Below are 8,369 nucleotides of genomic sequence, written 5' to 3'. Positions count from 1 at the left end.
TACTCCTCCCACCTATGTTTTAACCTATCAGGGCCAAGGAGTTTCTTTATTGCTTAACCAATGAAATCAACAGATTGATATGACACTCCCACATCACTGGTCAGCCTTACAGACCAGATTATGGTAACCCACACCTTCAATCCTCGTAGCCACACTAGTTGCCATAGAAACTGGACGGTGCATGACTGTAATCACAGTAGTGCATGCCTTTAATCCCAGCTCTAGAGAGGATTATAAAATGGGAGAGATAGCTCTCAACACACAGTCTCGTTCTGAGATTCCAGGAGGCAGGATTGCCATTTCAGACTGAGGTTAAGGTAAGAGTCAGTGGCTGACTGTTTTACTTTTCAGATCTTCAGGTTGAACTCCAATTTCTGACTCTGAGCTTTTATTAATCGTGTTTCATGTGTATGTATGTGTGTGTGTGTGGTATAGCATGCATGTGTTTGTGTGTGTGTCTGTGTGTCTTTGTGGTATATCATGCATATGTGTGTATGTGTGTGTGGTAGAGCATGCATATGTGTATGTGTGTGCATGTTGAGGGCTAATGTTGATGCTGGGATCTTCCTTGATCTCTCTTCCACTTTATTCTTTGAGTTGGGATTTTTCATTCAAACACAGATCTTGCCAATTTAGCTAGTTAGATAACCAGCGTACCCTGGGGGTTCGTTCATATAGGTGCTTGAGAATAGATGTCTGGTCTTGCTTGGACCATAGGCGCTTTTGCCCTGAGCCATCTCTGCAGCCCCCAATGCTCATGTTAATCTTTCAGTCTTTGTTCTTCTAATTATTTATTTCTTGGGGAAAGCTGCCTTTGGTCTTTGCTGCCCCTGAATTAGCTTTATTTCCTCCAGGTCAGTTTTTCCACTTTATCTTTATCTCCTGTCTCCAATCCTCTTCAGATGCCTGAAGCAACGCTGGAAGATGTAGCAGCATCTTCCAGCATTGATGAAGATGTTTGGCCTGACATTGGAAGTGTCTACGTGACCGGGAAGCCTGTTTTCACAAGCTGTGTTGAAGATCTTCCAAATGCCAGAAGTGGAGACTTCAGTACAGTCTACCACAAGGCCTGGCAGGAGCCTCTGCTTCACCTGATGACTCTTCTGTTTTTCTTTGGCCTGGGGACAGTGCCACAGCCTGCTTTCTGCATCAGGTAAGGGATAGGACTGGAGGGACGAGTGACCATCATCACATATAGGCCTACAGGCGACACCCTGTCTTCAGCCTATGGTTCCAGTGCAGAATCCCTCAGAGGCCTTTGCTCCACCTTTGCTGTCTCTCTGCAGGAATGGACTCCAGGTTAGGCCTGTTCCACTTGTTAGCCTACCCAGCCCACTCTCCCCCGTTTAGCATTCTCTGAAATCCTCATTACAAGAGGAAGAGAAATCTCCAATTCCCATGTTTTGCTGTTGTCGGCTGTAGATTGCTCCCCCCCCCTTTTTTTAAATACTTATTTATTATGTATACAATATTTTGTCTGCATGCATGCCTGAAGAGGGCACCAGACCTTATCATAGATGGTTGTGAGTCACCATGTGGTTGCTGGGAATTGAACTCAGGACCTCTGGAAGAGCAGGCAATGCTCTTAACCACCGAGCCATCTCTCCAGCCCCCTGCTTCCCCCTTTTTAAAATTAACACCTTTACTTTAATTTTAGTAATATGTTGGGATCCATAAGGACAAAAGTTGAGCCTGCATGCCCATCTAAACTGGGAGTACTGAATACCTGGATTCCAACAGGTGGAGCTACATGCTGTGGATTCTAAATGACAATACCTTTACATGAACGGTCATTTTGCATAAGGTAATTTAATGTCATATGGTTTGCATTAAACAACTTTTCACTAAACAGCGAAACCTTAGCATCTTCATGTGTATGCTCATGTTGCGTGTGCACATATGCATGGAGGTACACTTAAACACGTGTGCACATATGCAATGGAGGTATACTTAAACGCATATGCAAGTAGAGTCTGGAGGTGGACGGCAATTACTCTCCAGATTACTTTTTGAGTTAGGCTCTTTCACTGACCCTCTGGAGCTCTCTGATTTGACCAAGTGTCTTAGTAAGGTTTTCTATCACTGTGAGGAAACACTGTGACCACAGTAATTTTTATAAAGGAAAACATTTAATTGGGTGGCTTACATTTTAGAGGTTTAGTCCATTATCATCATGGTGGGACATGGTAGTCTGTGGGCAGACATAGTGCTGGAGAAGGAGCTGAGAGTTAGTACATCTTGATCCTCAGGCAACAGGAAGTGAACTGGAACACTGAGCACATGTGAGACCTCAAACCCACTCCCACTCTGACACGTTTCCTCCAACAAGGCCATACCTGTTAGAACAATGTCACACCTCCTAATAGTGCCCCTAATATGAGCTTATGGGGGCCAATTACATTCAAACTGCCACATTCCACTCCTGGGCCCCCATAAACTTACAACAATATCATAATGAAAAAATGCATTTACTCCAACATCAAAGTCCCCATAGTCTATCACAGTCTCAACAATGTTTAAAAGTCCAAAGTTCAAAGGCTCTTCTGAGATTCATTCAATCTCTTAACTGCAATTCCCTATAATATCAAAATAAAAAAGCAGATCACACACTTCTAACATATAATGGCACAGGATGTACATTACTGTTCCACAATGCAGGGAAGGGAGGCTAGTGAGGAAACACTGGACCAAAACAAGACTGAGAACCAGCTGGGAAAACCCCAAACTCTGCATCTCCAAGTCTGATGTCAAAATACTCTTCAGATCTCCAACCCCTTTCAGATTTGTTGGCTGCAGTACACTTCTTTCTCTTGGGCTGGTTTCACTCCCTGTTAGCAGCTTTCTTCAGCAGGTGTCCTACGGCTCTAGCATCTTGGCATCTCCAAGGCAATTCTGGCTTCAACTTCACGGCTTCACGCAATGACCTCTCTAGTCTTGCATTCAGGGACACTCCTGACACATGCCTGGTCTCAGTGGCTTTCCTTAGTCACAGAGGCAAATTCTGTAATTTTCTATCCTTGACTTTAAAGCCAGAACCACCTGGGTGAAGCTGCCAAGTTCTGCTGCTTACTGGGGCTTAAACATGACCTCCTTGTTCAGTTACATCTTCACCAGCTTTCTGTTTTTGCTGGTTTCCTTCACTACAGAAGCCTGGCTGTCCTTGAACTTGTTCTATAAACAAAGCTGGCCTCAAACTCAGAGATTCACCTGCCTATGTCTTCAGAGTGCTGGGATTAAAGGCATACACCACCATATCCAGCTCTAAGCTTTTTTAAAATTCCTTTTACAAATTGGAAACTTAGTTGGGTGGTCACCACTCCCTTTATTCTGTTTCTTAATCTGTTTATCTCCTTGAACACGGAACTCAGCTCTATTCCACTTCCTGCTGTTCCTTCTTTAGTCTAATTGTACAATTTGTATTTTTCTTGTTCAGCTTGGTCCTTTTTATTATAAATCTGTATAAGAGTTACTAGTAATAACCACACAACAGAGTCAATACTAGGCCGTTTTGGGATTTCCTCAACCAGCAGAATTAATCTAAATCTCTTCCCTATAGCCTCAGATAGACTTTTTGAGCAAGGACAAAAAGCAGACACTTTCTTCACCAAAATATCACAAAAAAGATTTCTAGGCAACATATTTGATGTGGGAGTGATTTCTTATTAATAAAGAAACTGCCTTGGCCCATTTTATTGGATAGAAAATTAGGTAGGCGGAGTATACAGAAGAGAATTCTGGAAAAAAGAAGCTGAGTCAGAGAGTAGTCGCCATGATGCTCCCGCTCCAGACAGATGCAGGTTAAGATCCTCCCTGGTAAGCCAGCTCGTGGGCTACACAGAATATTAGAAATGGGTTAGAACAATATGTAAGAGCTAGCCAATAAGAAGCTGGAACTAGCCGGGCCAGGCAGTGTTTGAAAGAATACAGTTTCCGTGTAATTATTTCGGGGCATAAGCTAGCCATGCGGGCGGCCTGGTGCCGGGGACGCAGCCCTGCCGCTCCTATTTCAACACATATTAAACTCTTCTCCTCTGAAACCTCTTGAGCCAGCCCCCCATAGTTCAAATCATTCTTAGCACCACTGTCTTCCATGTTTCTAGTATGGCCAATTGAGCAGCGCATAAAGCATTCCACGGCTTTCCTAGCCCAAAGAACCAAAGTCCAAATTCCTCCAAACAAAAACATGGTTAAGCCTTTCACAACAATACCCCAGGCCCTGGAATTCAGTAAGTTGGTACTTCTGTCTTAGGGTTTCTATTGCTGTGAAGAGACACCATAACCATTGCAATCCTTATAAAGGAAAACATTTAATTGGGTGGCTTATATTTTCAGAGGTCTAGTCCATTATTATCATGGTGGGATATGGTGGCGTGCACGCAGACATGGTGCTGGAGAAAGAGCTGAGAGTTCTTGATCTTCAAGCAGCAGAAGGAAAAACTGTCATGCTAGGTGTGGCTTGAGCAAATGAGACTTAAAAGTCTGCTTCCATAGTGACACACTTCCTCCAGGAAAATCACACAAGGCCACACCTCCTAAAGCGACACTCTCTATAAGATTATGGGAGCCACTTACCGTCAAACTACCACACTAAGCTAGTTGTTCAGTGAGCCCCAAGGATCCTCCTGTCCCCAGTTCCTTACTCCTGGAATTACAGATGTGCCCATGCAGACCTGGCCTTTTTATATGGGCACTAGGGATCCAAATTCAGGTCCTTGTGTTTGCATGGCAAGAACTTTATCAAGCAAACCATTTCCCAGCTCCAACAGTTTTCAAGTAGATTTAAGGAAGGTCCTGATTGCAATATTTGTGGGAAACCATGTTTCAAAAGTTTCATTTCCTCACTGTAGCCATTTTCATCATAAAGCAGTGATTGGGCACCATTGTCCCCCTTTGCAGAAGAAGGACCTGAATGAAGCTCAGGGAGGTTGCATTTCTTACTCAAGGTAATACAGGCAGGACAAAGTGTCTCTCAGGAAAATTTCAAGCACTGAGCAGAGCTGAGATCATGATGAAATTCAGACAGATTCCAGCCTCAGCTCAGAAGAGGGAATGCAGATGGCCAATGAGTTTACAAGAACCTGTTTGCCATCACAGAAATGCAAGTCCAAATGGCAGTGAGATAGCATCCCTGTTAGAACAGCCATCACTAAAAATGCTGCCTGGGTTTGATAGTGCAAGCCTTTAATACCAACACTCAGGACCCAGGGATGAGCAGATCTCCATGAGTTTAAGGTTAGCCTGGTCTACATAAAAATTTCCAAACCAAGGCTGGAGAGATGGCTCAGCTGTTAAGAGCATTGCCTGCTCTTCCAAAGGTCCTGAGTTCAATACCCAGCAACCACATGGTGGCTCACAACCATCTGTAAATAGGTCTGGTGCCCTCTTCTGGACTGCAGGCATACACACAGACAAAACATTGTATACATAATAAATAAATATTTTAAAAAATTTCCAAACCAGGCAGCGCTATCCAGGGCTATCTGTGTCAAAATAAAAAACAATAATTCTGGTGGGAGTGTAGGGGAAGGGGAGCATCTGTGCACTGATGAAGGTAGACACTAGTGCAGACTGAAGGGACTCTGGCCAACTTAAGCACAGCAAACATGGCTCTGACAGGCCTTGTCCTTCTCCCCAGTTCCCTCTACCTTGTAAAAAATCGTTAGGTTACATTCCTAAAGCTAGCCACCAAGGTCTAGTCCCTTCTTGGACCATTTTCTCCTCCTGAAGCTGACCACGAAGGTCCAGCTTCCAAAGTATTGAAGTCCAGCAATCAAAAGCCCCCTTTGGCTCACCTAATTAACATTTCTAATTAAAACTAAGCACCTCATCCTATCACAGGTTTTCCCCCTTTACCTTTATAAACTGTCATTTGCCTAAGGGATGGCACACTTGTGTTCACTTTTGCTTTGTTTGCAATGGCGAAGATCTAGAATCAGTCTAGATGCCATCACTGGACGGATGAAGAAAGAATATAGATGCTATCGATGGATGGACGAAGAAAGAATATAGATGCTATCGATGGACGGACAAAGAAAGAATATAGATGCTATCGATGGATGGGCGAAGAAAGAATATAGATGCTATCATCGATAGACAGGCAAAGAAAGAACATATGTATATACAACAAAATATCATTAGCTACAATAAAAAGAATAACATTCTCTTATTTGTAGCAAATGTGCAGAATTGAAGGCTGTTATGTCATATTAAATAAGACAATTTCAGCATGTTCTTTCTCATATGTGGAGGCAGAAAACAGTATGACTGTGGAGTAGTGAGTACTGGTGCTGGCAAGGTGGAAGGAGGTATAGTGAGGTTAGAGCACAAAGCACAGACAGAGGCTTAAGTTCCAGCATCCCATAGCATAGTGGCGCAATTACAGTTCATAAAACAGTAGAAGCAAGGAATTCTGAGGCTTCACACACAAAGTCATGCTGGAGACAGACTCAAGACCCTGATTTGATGGTGATGAAATTGTGTTGAATTATCACACCTTTCCCCCATGACAAGAATATTTAAAATAGTAATTACTGGGGCTGGAGAGATGGCTCAGTGGTTAAGAGCATTGCCTGCTCTTCCAAAGGTCCTGAGTTCAATTCCCAGCAACCACATGGTGGCTCACAACCATCTGCAATGAGATCTGGTGCCCTCTTCTGGCCTGCAGACATACACACAGACAGAATATTGTATACATAACAAATAAATATATAAATTAAAATATATATATATAAAATATAAAAAAATAAATAAAATAAAATAGTAATTACTAATAGCGATTAAAATATAAACTTTAAGGAACTGAAATAGAAGAAAGTATTTGTAAGTCATATATCTAATAAAGGGTATATTTCCAAAATATATTTTTAAATGCTTCACTCAAAAGTAGAAAACCAAATAGTCAATTAAAGATGGGGTAAACGATTTGAATTGTTTCCAATATTTTCATGAAAGTCTTACAAGCTGGGTGTGGAGGAGCACACCTGCCATCCAACACTGGGAATGCTGAAGCCTAAGTATTGTGGGACAATGGTCTTGTTTGTACCCTGTAAAGATTTGTCACGTGTATTGGTTTAATAAAATGCTGATTGGCCAATAGCCAGGCAGGAAGTATAGGCAGGTGGCTGGGAAGATGAAAGGCTCAGTCTACAGTCATCACTCAGACACAGAGGAAGCAAGATGAGAATGCCTCCCTGATAAAGGTACCAAATCATGTGGCTAACAGACAAGAATTATGAGTTAATGTATGATGTAAGAGTCAGCTAATAAGAAGCCTGAGCTAATAGGCCAACAAGTTTATAATTAATGTAGGCCTCTGTGTTTCTTTGGGACTGAATGGCTGAGGGACCAGGTGGGACAGCAAATGGCGCCAATGTGGGCAACTACATCCACATAAAACCTGAGAGAGCTTAGGAAGCAATTCTAGACACAAAAGAACAGAGTTAAGCAGTTGGTAGTAGCATTTTCTCAGGTGGGCTCTTTTTGCTAGATGCAAGCGAATCTTATTTGAGAGAAACTTCCTGACTCTTTTAAGAGGCCCTACCAACAAACAAATGGTGTTTAGAAGCCAACAGCATGCTTCTAAGTGGTATGAGGGAGCATGAAACTCCATAGAGCTGTGGCAATAAATATGGCTCCCGCCAGTACCTTCACCATGAAGTTAGACTCTCAGAAAGCTAAGGAATGGGGTGGATCCAGCCAAAGTCATGGCTTTAATCCTAGCCAAATCACTTAGCAAATTAAAGACTCATGTAATCAGAAAAAGAGAGATATACAGTAAGGATAGATTCAGACAAAACGAACAAACAAACCTCTAAATGGTTTACAGTGTATTTAAAAATTATGTAGGGCTGGAGAGATGGCTCAGAGGTTAAGAGACTGGCTGCTCTTCCAGAGGTCCTGAGTTCAATTCCCAGCAACCACATGGTGGCTCACAACCATCTGTACTGAGATCTGGCGCCCTGCTCTGGCGTGCAGGCATACATGGAGGCAGAATGTTGTATACATAATAAATAAATAAATCTTTTTTAAAAAAAAGTTAAAAATTTATGTAGGCTTTGGAGAGAAAAGAAAAAGGATAAAGTTCGAAAGAAAGAAAGAAAGAAAGAAAGAAAGAAAGAAAGAAAGAAAGAAAGAAAGCCCAGCAGTTGGGAGGCAGAGGTAGGCTGGACTCTGTGAGTTGATGAACAGCCTGGTTTACAGAGTGAGTTTTAGGACAGCCAAAGATACACAGAGAAACCCTGTTTCAAAAAAAATTAAAAATAAAAATAAAAGAAATAGAGTTTGAAATAAAGCTACATAAAGATGAAAAATGCACAGAGACTCTTAATACTGTATTTATTGTGTTGTCTTTGAATTGTTTGACAGCTGAG

This window comes from Alexandromys fortis, unplaced genomic scaffold, assembly GCF_014885135.2.
Source record: "Alexandromys fortis isolate MF-2015 unplaced genomic scaffold, M_Fortis_MF-2015_v1.1 scaffold_228, whole genome shotgun sequence".
NCBI classification, from domain to species: Eukaryota; Metazoa; Chordata; class Mammalia; order Rodentia; family Cricetidae; genus Alexandromys; species Alexandromys fortis.
This window is presented reverse-complemented; position numbering follows the sequence as displayed.